Source organism: Pieris rapae, chromosome 8, assembly GCF_905147795.1.
Source record: "Pieris rapae chromosome 8, ilPieRapa1.1, whole genome shotgun sequence".
Lineage (NCBI taxonomy): Eukaryota > Metazoa > Arthropoda > Insecta > Lepidoptera > Pieridae > Pieris > Pieris rapae.
Window position 1 is genome coordinate 7,471,974 of NC_059516.1, and position 12,378 is coordinate 7,484,351.

At 31.2% G+C, this 12,378-nt stretch overlaps 1 protein-coding gene across 6 annotated transcripts in view; it reads right to left on the reverse strand.

Moving 5' to 3' along the window:
- Nucleotides 1-12,378, reverse strand: part of LOC110992175 (homeotic protein antennapedia) — a 144,567-nt gene that overhangs the window by 40,863 nt on the left and 91,326 nt on the right. For 2 of the 6 annotated variants that reach the window (XM_022257889.2, XM_045629217.1), the window contains exon 3: nt 11,928-12,095. The exons of the other annotated variants lie outside the window; for them this stretch is intronic. The gene's annotated coding sequence lies outside the window, so the exon portion shown is untranslated. The remainder of the gene's footprint in view (nt 1-11,927; nt 12,096-12,378) is intronic. 6 annotated transcript variants of the gene reach the window in all.

The window sequence follows — 12,378 nt, forward strand, 5'->3', positions numbered from 1 at the left end:
GGTGATAATTAAATAGTTCAGTTCGTAACAAATATTTTTTTCATAAGAATAGTTAATAGTACTAAATAAACTGCCCGTACTAACTGCAGGTATAAAATTATGGTCAGAAAAAACTTAAAAATAGGCGAGTTAGACAGGATTTCAAGGACATAGAATAAAATCCGTGAGATATTTTAACCCGATTGAAAGATAAACGGCAACAATGTCTAAGAATTTCTGTTAAAACCACCAAAGACCTGGCACGGGAGCAGACAACCCGGCTGTTCCGCATCTTCAATCCATTTGGCACTCAATAACTTTTCAGTGGCGGAATAATTTGTAGGCGCCCAAATTAATAGAGGCGAATCTAATCACATTTTCCCTACCATTGTTCACAGTGACAGTTGGTTGAAAGAGAAATTGTAATTACATTCTAAATATACCAGCACTATTCAGCAAGCGATAATATTCACTGTAGAATATCCAAGACATCGCTGGTTATTCCTAAGTGCTCTCCCGAAGGATCTGTTATGACAAGACCGACAAAACAATGCCACACTTTGTCAGTAGAGGATATACTGAAGCCCAATATTTATTTATTTATAGCGGTGTGGGGCTGTAAATTAGCGGTGAATTTACAGCGTGGAGGAGAAGTGATCGCGCGCGGTGTATTTTTAGAACCCGAGTATGATCAAGTTTGATTTAAACAGCCGTCCGGACGACCCGTTAGAAATTTAAGCCGAACGTGGATTTGTGGCTAGGTCTGTAGCTTTTATCACACCGAACTAATTAAAATGATTGACGGCGGTTCAGAAGTGTTTTAGAAGTTAATTGGCCAATCAATACTGATGAAACCTTTCGGAAACAAGTAACCAATCTGGCTCAATTGGTCAACCATATACTTTATATTACGACACTAAAATTGAGTTTAGCAACGTACGAGTTATCAGGTTTATATCTAAGTCACGAAAATGGCATATCTGTGTCTCTGTTATTCAATATACGTGACCTTAATCCTTTTAGAATTTGTGCGAGTGTATTTCAGACTCTGGTCTTGAAAGATTAAAGTATTATTAAAGTTTTTCCGAACCAATTCGACTTGGGGTCCAATTCCAATACCAATTCTTAAAAGGCTGGCAACGCACTCGCGAGCCCACTGGCATTGAGTGTCCATGGGTGGCGGTAGCACTTATCATTAAGTGAGTCTCCTTTTTCTATATTTTTTTTATGCCATCAGTTGTATAAGAAAAAAAAGTTAATACAGCGACAAACACATAAATAGATCAAATCACTCTTTAATTACTGGCTGTAAAGGCACCGGCTCGTTAGAAGCCGTGTATTGTTTGGTAATTTCTTGTTTATTTACTATAATATTATGCAGTAGGTACAGTTTTTATTCCTTGAGATATTTTAGTCATATGCTTTTACGTTCGTAATAGATGATAATGTCGGAATTTATGAAGCGTGGCTAGTGCAGGTTTGAATGAAAGAAAAATTCAATAGCACAACGTTTGTTGTTGAAAAAAGTGGATGACCGTAATTTATGTCTTTCCGAAGAGCGTCAGACAACGGTATGTTGATGAAGTATTATTCCAAGTGCGCTAATGATGACAAATGGTGAAAAAAATACAGCAAATTGGCAAGTGAACGTGTAAATTAATAGTTGTCGATTGTGAGTACAAAACGTTTTGCGTGTACTTACTATTAACAATATAACGATTGTCAATAAACACATCTTTGGAATTGTATATAAGAAAACAAATGAATATCGAAACTGCAATAATATATTTCATTCAGACTCCATTTGGTTGCACTCAAGGCCTTTCTAATAAATAATCAAAAGTATATTTAACATATAAACAACTTTGGTAGAGCCAACAGATGAAGTGACGCCATTAGAAAAGGAAAAAGGATATTCCAAAGGCTCTGAGTTCAGACTGAGTTGACTCCAGTTGCTGGTGACGCAAAGATAAGTTGCTGGTGAGCGCTGTCAAATGCGAGGCTCAAGACCGAACACGATGGAGACTTACTGTAGCACCCATCTAGCCCATGCTCATCTGCCCCATCTGCCCCATCTAGGAGTCAAGTATCGCATCTTTATCATATAACCAAATATCCCTTGAATGTAAAATTATACTGTAACTAAATGTAATATGTTTATTTATGAAACATTAACTTTGTAATGTCTATTAAATTATTTGTTATAGAGTTGATTTATTTATCAAAATAATACTCCTTTATTTGTTATTAATCGTTGCAACTAAACATATTCATTGCTATTAGCAATCGTAAGTCAATTGACTTCCGGTTTTAATAAAAATGTTTAATTCAACAAAATGAATAAATGCCATCATATTTTTGCTATTGCATAAAATGGTCTATAACGAATTTGTTAAGATGCTTATCGACAAAACTTTTGTATTAATATATGATGGAGCTTTTGTATTTAATAAAATATTCTGTATTGCATTACGTTAAACTATTCGATAAAATTTAAAGAATTCGTACAAGGTTTTAATGTAACTTAATTAATGATTAATGAATATGTATTTGTCCTACTTACTGTCATCTACAAATTGGTAACGTTTTTTAAATTATGAAGATAACATAGACATTAAAAGCTTATCAATATTTGAATAGATTATTAGATAAAATATACCTTTTTAGATTCATAATGGCACTGGTATTTTATCATTAAAACAGAATTATTTACTTCAGTAACACATATTTTATTACGTGTTAACTGATCAAAATATTAGTAAAGAACATAGGTGTTTACGCTAGTAGATATAATTTGTACTCAAATTCTACTAATAAGTACTTTTATAAAAGCTTATAAATGAGGTATTATAGGACAAAGAACTATCTAGAAATACGGTGCGAACTCGACGGTTGACATGGTATCGTTGGAACACGTTCGGAGGACATAAATCAACAGACGCTTGTTTTACCAATAAAATTGATTCTTTCGCTATCTATTATGGAATATCTTTTATAGTATGTCTCGTAAGGTATTATGGATAAATGATTCTGTTTAGTATGTAAGTATACATATAAATCTCTTGTCCTGGTAGGTACCTATAGAGTTTTGAACAGTGGTAGTTTAGGACTTTAACGCCATAAAATAATTAGTGAAAATATATTATAGATAAGCAATAGTATTATCATGTAAGGTTTTGTTTTCTGCCAAAGTCAGAGGTTCCGATTCATTCTTCCGATGTAGTTTTAGCATGAGGCAATTCATTAAAAGATAATAAAATACAGAATGATTTATAATCTATTTTCATTTTGTGAAAAGTAAAACTAATTTTATGGTTATAAATCACTGTATTGATATCATTTAGCCCTACATACAACATTTATCTATTTATCAGAAATACATTGTGCACGGTCGCGTGCGCAGTGAAATAATCTATTGACAATTTTTATAATACATTGGTAATAAATCATTTATCTAGTTTAATACGAGATTCAAAAATATAGTTTAGCATTATATCTGCATATTAAATAGTAATATCAATTTGGTTTTTCATTGACTATGGGTTGCCTTAATGGTATTAAAAAAATATATTTCATTTTTTGACTTTATAGATGCATAATTAATAATACTTGAAGTAAATTCACGTGAAAATTAAAGTATTTAAATTATAATTTAAGGCTACTATTATCCTCAGTGTCCTAAAACCAGTATTGATCCAGGTTTCTGTATTTTTACTTAGGTTTTAGTTTAGCTTATATATAATAAAATTCGCATTTATTTCGTAAACATTACTCATTGACAATACGAATAGTCAGATATTTATGACTTCTTTTGTCTAAATAAAAGCTTAACGAATATCCCGAATGTAACTAGCGTTTATTATTTATTATGAGGAAGAACAAAGCAGGAGTGGTCGAGAAACGGAAACCACGGGAGGCGAACGAAATAAATAGAAAATAGAGCGACGCGCGATAAAAACAGTACATAGCCATTTGTAATATAGCATTCTTGGTGTTTGAATTTGCTCAATTGATTGGATAATGTTTAAGCTTGATTATGAATTCTACGTATTGGCTAAGATGCGAGCTTAAAACCTGTGCACTTTTGGTCTATAATTTATTAATTGCATTGTGTTACGTATACAATGGTTTAAAATTCAATTAATTATTCTTCTTTTTATTGTACGTATAGTACAGTTTAATATTTTTTGCATGTGTATTGGCAAAGTTTGTGCTGTAAAATATATAAGCAAACTGGAGTACAAAGTTTTATACAATCTGAGAGGGTGAAGACGAAAACTTAGCAAGAAAATGGTGAAAAAGGTACAAACGAATTACTTTAGTGTCGGTTGCCTAAGCTTTAAGAATATCGATACTCAAGCCTACAGGCGTAATAATTTAAAATCAGGTGTAAATCAACTCAATAGTTATACAGTATACCGGATACTGAAGTATTTCCAATCAAATTCAACTCAGGGAACCTACTTACAGAGTGTAACAATTCTTAAAAATACGGCAATTGTGAGCTGTCTGGAAGCGTAAGTGTCTATAAAAAGAAAGCAATCTTCTGTGTGTGAGTGACTTTTGAACAATTTTTAAATTTTAAGGAAAGTACCTAGTACCCCTACTTACTGCGATAATTATATATATACATTAATTATATAGTCAACGAAATAAAAATAGAATAGATAATTTATTTGATAGAGGGTCATCCATTGTATCAGGAAATGATTGAGACATGTTATTTATCAACAACATATAACATTTCATATAATCAATCATTCATCACTCTGATTAATAACATTGCTAATTATATACATGCTAATTGTTATATTTGAATTAATTAGATGATGAATTACCTAAGGTAGTGGTTCAGATGATGATGAACTATAATTTAAACTTTTCGACTTATGAATGTGTAAATAAATTTGTTGATTTTAATGATAATGCATATAGAAGCGTTGGTAATTTATTAATTAATGTTGTTAATGATGTTTGATATATTTTTATGAACTTAACAGTTTTTGTATTTCTAATTAGTTTATACTTCATACGGCGATAGGATCAATAAAGTATTATATAGATTCTAAATCACTGGAATTTTGCATTTATAATAGAAAATATTAAATATTATAGGTTTGTAAAGAAAACAATTGCTTAGTAAACTTATTTTTTTAAAATATTTTCTAGACAATTCCCCGACTATGTAGTCGTCGGAGGCATTAAGTAACTTACATAAGTCGTATTGGTATCGCCGATGTTAATACACTACTTCCTATTTCTTTTAACCACCCTTTGTATAACCACTAGTAAACCTATTTAGAACCTTGGGCATCATTAAACTAATAAAATATCAAAACGTTAATACTTAAATCGGTTTAAAATGTCTGGTTTGTCGCATGTCATAAAAATAAATTATCAACCGATTAAAATCAATAAGAAACGCTCCGATCGCACCTCAACAACCTGATTTCACTTATATACACCTCATTTACATATGTTTAAAGGAAATGATATGAATGTTAAAATTTAGTTTTTTTATGCCCGTGGGTGGCTTGAGTTATAAATCGCTTTTGAATTTTGATAAAAATAATGAGGAGTTATGATAGAGATAAGTTATGAATATATGATAAGATAATGTTATATCTTCAAGAAAACCATGATTAATTTACAATAACAGAATGTAAGTAGAGTTTTTAAAGTAGATTACGATACGAAATTATACTTATAATAATATTATTGACTTTACCCTTAAGACATATGACATAGCTAAGCAAAAAAGAAAGGAAAACTTAATAAAACGTAGCTTTAGAAAATATAATATAAGCTTATTTTACATCATAATATGTTAAAATTTACATTGGTAGAAATAATATAATATGTTAGTTAGACTCTTTATTATATTAGACCATAATATCGAGTCTAAGCTAAAAACTAACTATATGCTGGTAGCTTCTATATATATTTTTAATTTCAAAAATATAATCGTCATTTTTTTATTTCACTCAAAATTGATACAAAACTGTTTAGCAATAAAAAAACTGTGCATTAGCGTTCCTGAAAAGCACATGCTGCAATTTCATTTTCATCTCAGACTTTTCACAACGCATTTTCACTAATGGAAAGCAGCGAGGAGTTGTGGTGAAAAAAACAAAAGAGAAACTGGTACAGAAATTCGCTTTGTCATAAATTCTGAAATACATCCGACTCGCTGCTTTACAAAGAAACTTTTACCGGAATTACGATGTTTGGTTTTGTATACTATGAATATTCCGAGCTTAAAAGTTTCTGCCAAATCTAAGTAATGTAGACGAAAATTTGTAATCAAGATTTGATTAATGTTAAATAAATTATTTTATCACTTAATTACCTGCAAGGGGGTATGTCATATACAAATTTTTGTTAAAATTTTAAACACTAAAACAAAATTTTGTTTCATCGATTAATTATGATTAAAGTAAGTTTTTGTCTTTATTAAATTTAAAAAACAAAAAAAAAATTTTTTAAGGAAGATATTTACAGAACGATCTTTAAATGTACAATCGGCTAGGTGTATTTTATTTTACTATCCATGGTTACATATTAAAATTTCTATGTTAAGTCTTACTACTGCGTAAGATGGAACGCATCGTTAAAATCCCTAGCGAAAAGATTCCATTAAGGAAATCAAAAAGGTCTTCTTAGCCCGGGTCGCGAGTATTTCATTTAGCAAAAACAAACCATAAATTGTCATCTTAACGAGATTTCTTTTAGCAAATTCGCAGTTCGGGTGCTAAGTCATTAGTAGTGCTTCGATCGTTGGGTACATAAATCATATGATTTGATTGACTTATGTATTATTTATAGAAAAATATCCTCAGATGTTGTATTGTGTAAATATAATTTTTAATATACTGAACTACTACTTTCTTACTTACCTATGTTGCTATAATATTTTTTTTTATCTAATACTAATTGTTATATGTATATCTATACAGCGCCATCTATTGGAAGTTAAAATTCTTGGGAATTATGAATCTATGGCGAAACGCAAGCGTTAAACGAAATATGTACCTCTTATTACATTTTCCGTGTTAATATATATATTACGATACGCGTGCATAGATGCACGGTTTTGGCACGCAAAACCGGCGCATGCGTGTCAAGTGAGACACTGCGCGCGAGTGCGTGCACCCGGCAGTTATTTATTGCCACACCGATGAGCGCTTTGTTTATAACATCTTTCATTCGAGGTAAAAAGCTTATGAATATGTTATTGTAGCTCTTCACGTACAGATAAAAACTTGTATGGTTTGTTAATCTTAAAGTGGATATAGATTATGAAGTACACACCATAAGATGTAACAAAGAAAATTCCATTTTTAAAAATATAACGTCTATAAACTTTTTGCTATGTTTAGTCACACATAAACGCGTTAGTAAGTTTCTCAGATACACTCAGTTGAATGCAGCACGGCGTTCCAATTCAAGATTCCAAATTCAAAATTCCCGACTAAATCGGTCACCCAAATGGTCTCGGTCGTAAGTTTATTTCGCAATTTGAAACACTCGATAGTATCGAAGTATAAACTGTAGAATATCATAATTAAAGTGCTGTTTCAGTCCCGTCACGTGATAGCGTTGCCCAAATTATCCGGGCATCGTGTCATCTTGTCCCAATCCAATATGGCGCCATAAATCCTCGAGGGGGCAGGGTGGGGGTACGTCACTCAAACTTTCTCCGTCTTATTCTGACTGGGGTGGGTAGGGATAGTCGGTTAGGAATCGACTCTTTTGTGTAGTATTGGTAACGAGGCATAAATGATGCGGTTTGAAGTTTGTTGTTGTGTTAATTCTATTGATATGATTAAATACAGTTTCAATAATTATAAATACGGTTAGTTGTGGACTCTAACAATTTCAAAAAATATTGGTAATATACATCTTGATTAAATTTTAAATATAAAATGCCAAAGATTTTCACTCGTAAATGATCATAATTTGGCCATGAATATACCCGAAAGCATTTTATACGTAAAATTGAAAAGTCGAAATGATCAGCCATGTTATAGACACATGCTCTAATACAATTTCGTATACACTTTATTGGCAATATACGAATATGGTGTATTGACTCTGCTGACGTTACTTAAGGCGCGATAGCTTCGAGGAATTCTCAGATAGAGTTCGAGCGGATGAGTAATCTCTTTTGTTTTTCTAAGAACGAACCATCGGGCAGAGTTTGATTATATACTAAACATATAAAACATTCGTATCGACTGACAAATATTGCTTTACATATTAGCTTTTAATTCAAAGTGGAATTACATACCTACATGTGATCGATAATTTTTTAAAAGACAAATAGTCTCATTTTTTTTAAATTATACATTAATTTAAAGATCTTAAAATATCATTGTTCATTATCACCATTATCATCCGAAGAAGGAGGTTGACAGTTCGACCAGTAAATTGTACTCGTCTATGTTCAAGGATAGGCGCCTGCTTGGTCCTATAGTAGTAAGTATATATTAATCTATTATTCTGCAACGATAAAAGAAACGATACGATTTCTGATAAAATCTTCATACTCCGTATATAAATGGACTATTATAGTAATAATTATTATTATTTCATTCTTCAAAAACCACTTATATTAAATACAATAAGAATAACTCACAAGTTTTATTCAAGATAATATCCCATTGACCAACTGGCTTATTATTTTTGCTAATTCACTTGGCTTAGGCCCGTGAGCAACCACGCTGATGTACTATGTACCAAGATCAAGATTCTGAGCTAAAGTAAACAGTTACCAAACATAATAATAGTAAAATACTATTATTTCAGACCTATTTATCTTAAATTTATGTATCTAAATTCTCATTTATTCCTAGATATCTGTGTGCCCTTTTTTGGCAAAGGCCTCTTCTAAAGCCATTATTGTCTGCACTGTGCTACACTCTACCATGTACCTACCGCCTGCTGTTGACTTAATCTAGTCTATCCACCACCAAAATTGTCTTTCATTTGAAAATTTTAATTATTATTAAAGAATTTTAACTTCCTTATTAGTTAGACCTATCGAAATAAATAACAAATATTTACTGTTATTTAATACTTTTTAGAGCTTTTTTATTTAATTTGAAATACATATTACACAATAAACTTAACTATACATTTTTCATATAAAAAATGTGTAGTAGTTATTTAATTCGATAAAAGTATTTTGCAATAATAAATTGAACTTTTTAACAAACTTCCGTAAGGTTATCTGAGCGTAAAGTACAATAAAAATGTTGATTGAGGTGTCATAAAACTAACTTGGCGCAACTAAGCACACCACGTTTGGACCACAATTTAAAAGCAATAAAGCTGCCCTTGTAAAAACCCAATTAAACACGACCTTGTCTGATTAAAACCGGTAATTTCGATAACCAGTGTCGTAAATCTAGATTGATGTGTGAGTTTTATTAGATTAATCTTGCAACCGTGTTTATAACTTCGTTGATTAATATAAATTGAAATTTAATATTTTGAAAGAAAACGGAACTACGTAATGACTTAAAAATTAGAAATTTTTGGCGGTTCAACCTCTATACTACTTAAAAGTAGTTGAATAATAAATATATGTAATAATAGGACTAGGGTTGGAAGAAACTGCTTGTTAAGGAGGACCGAAATACGCCCTCGTTTCGTCTAAGATTCCTAAAGTTTTGTAATATTGCAAGTGTTCAATAAAAAAAAACATGCATAACCAATTAATTTAAGAACTTAAAAACCAGGTGCGTTTTAGCAACAAATTAAATTTGTTGGAATATTACTTGATAAAATCATATTAAGATGTTTTATTTTATCGCGTGGGTATTTTTAAAGTATATTGTTTCAATAAAGTGACCATCAATCAAGCCGTCTTAGCGCACCAGGGGTCGGCTATATGAGACAACCTTCGTCAGGGAGCTTAAGATTGCTTACTCAGCAATACTGCGATTGTAACTGTTGCTATTTTCGACTAACGGATAACGAAACGTATTGACGTCAAACGGTAAAACTTTTGGTAAATTAACTAGTTTAACCTTTAAAATATCAATTTGTTAAGAAATATTAGGAATCAAGGACAAATATTTTATTAATATTATTATACTGAGGATATGACATAAACGGATGCAACAAAAAGTCTATTCAAATTAATTATCATATGTCTTAAATTAAATTAATAATTTTTATGTTTTGTGTTTTGCTTTAAAGTTTACGGCGTCATAAATAAGAATTTTAAATTGCATTAGAACAAAACGCAGGCAACAGATCTGTGGTAATTACTTATAATGTATTCATTATGTGTATTGTTTTGTCTATGAGTAAAAATTTGAATTTAGAATGCGTGAAGTTTGTGACCCGAAGTTCAGTTGTTCTAAATTAGTCTTTAATGCGTTTTAATAAAGTTCGTGGGGCGTGAGGGCGTAAGTTTGCAAGTGTTAAGCCCCGCTGTGTTTACGAGTATAACGGCAAGATCTTCAACAATTCGGAGTTAGGAATTAATTATGTTCAGCACACAGTTATTGTCTTAGAGCCAAAGCTTGAGACTGTTTGGACTATTTGCGTAATCACCAACAATGCGGACGTGACATTTGTGCGGTCAAAACCACATTTTTAGTGGAATTGTTTCTTGGAATTGACAGGTTTTAGAGCTTTTGAAAAACATCTGTGGTATAGACGCGTTTATATTTTTTAAATTTGTTAAGAAGTTTTTGGTGCTTTTGTATTAAGTAATTACTTAAAAAATTTACAATACTTTTTTTTTTTAGTAAAGTTACTGTAAAAAGTTCCTAATTTAGTATCTTAGGAACTTTTTACAGTAACTTTGCTTGGCTTATAGTATTAACAAAAAAAATAAAATATTTTCTAATATAACAACTTTGGCCTCTTGTTTGTGTATGCATGTACTATATTATAAATATATATAGTAATAATAATATATATATATATATAGCTATAGATATAGGCTTATTGATAATCAAAATAAATCTGAGTAGCCTATTACAGTTATTGCATAAACTCGTATCGTTTTTAGGACGCGCGCCAGATCCAGTTTGTTCCGTTGTATTAGAATTTTAAAAAAGGTGAGACAATGTTAACACGGCCAAGTCGTCGTAAATTTTATTGCTCCCGTGATGAGGCGTGAGAATTCTTAATGGCCAGTCACAGTTTTAAGAAAATGAAAATAAAATCTGTTGAGCAAGAAGGTTTTATTAAACAAACGTAAATTTAAAAAACAGAAGGCCTTTCTGTAGGCCATTAACACTTGGTCGTACAGTGAAGATCGCGGCGAAACTGTCAAGCTTTACCCCCAAAAACCCACGTACGTTAGATATAAAAAGATGATAAACTTGTTTATAAAATTTTCAAAAACACAGCCTATAAAGAAATATGATTAGGTACATACTGTTTAAAGAGTCTTGAAAATAGTCTTTACTTTGTGATGATTTCATTCACATCTGCTATTCTTATTAAATATTGACATTATACATATTTGTGATTCAGAAATGTCTAATTTATCTGTATGTAGAATACCTGACCAAATTAGTACGAATCGATTTTTTTTTGTAAATTATTTAGATCGCAGTTATTTAACCTTGGAAATAGAAACTGGACGTTATCTAAACCGACGACTTTCATTTGTATACTACAGCTTGAATATTTCTAAAAAGTAGTATATTACCGTTACATGTGGATACATATAAGTACAAAGAGGTGGCGCAGTTATAGAAAAAAAGACCTAATATCTCAAATGTCAAAATGTGACATTGAGTGATTTGTAGCTAAGCTCCGCCTGTCCCGTGTTTCAAACATCACCGCTTCGAACAGACAGCTGAGCGCTAAGCTTTGCAAGGGCGCAACCCAGTTGCATACACCTGTCCCCCTCACACCTATCAAAAATAACTATTTCTATTTCACACGTCGGGAAGACCATTCTATGTCTAACTACATACCTGAGAGCTTTTGTGGGGTTCAATGCTTTTTCACTTTTGTGTCTATAAGATTTTTTAAGAGTATTGCACAAGATTTTCTTTGTTGTGGTAGCTTTCTAAAAGTTGCAATATCGTGCGATGTTCAAGCTTATCAGATTAATACTAGCCAGTATTAACTCAATGATTTACCTGAAACAATAAAAATAATTATTATTTATCTCGTACATTATTATTACAAACAATTTAAAAAGTATATACGGTACTTAATTGAACACATTTACATCACTTAATAGCTGGTTTTAACATCTGTTTTTAATGAATGAGTGTGTGTTTATCCCTTTTATAAAATAACAGACGTCTTAGTTACGAAACTCGTGGTCAAAATCAAATTGATATAGACAATATTTTAAGTAGTAGGTACATAAATATGTCTCTGGTAATGTGTAAGTGTGAAACTAGAAAATAAAGATCA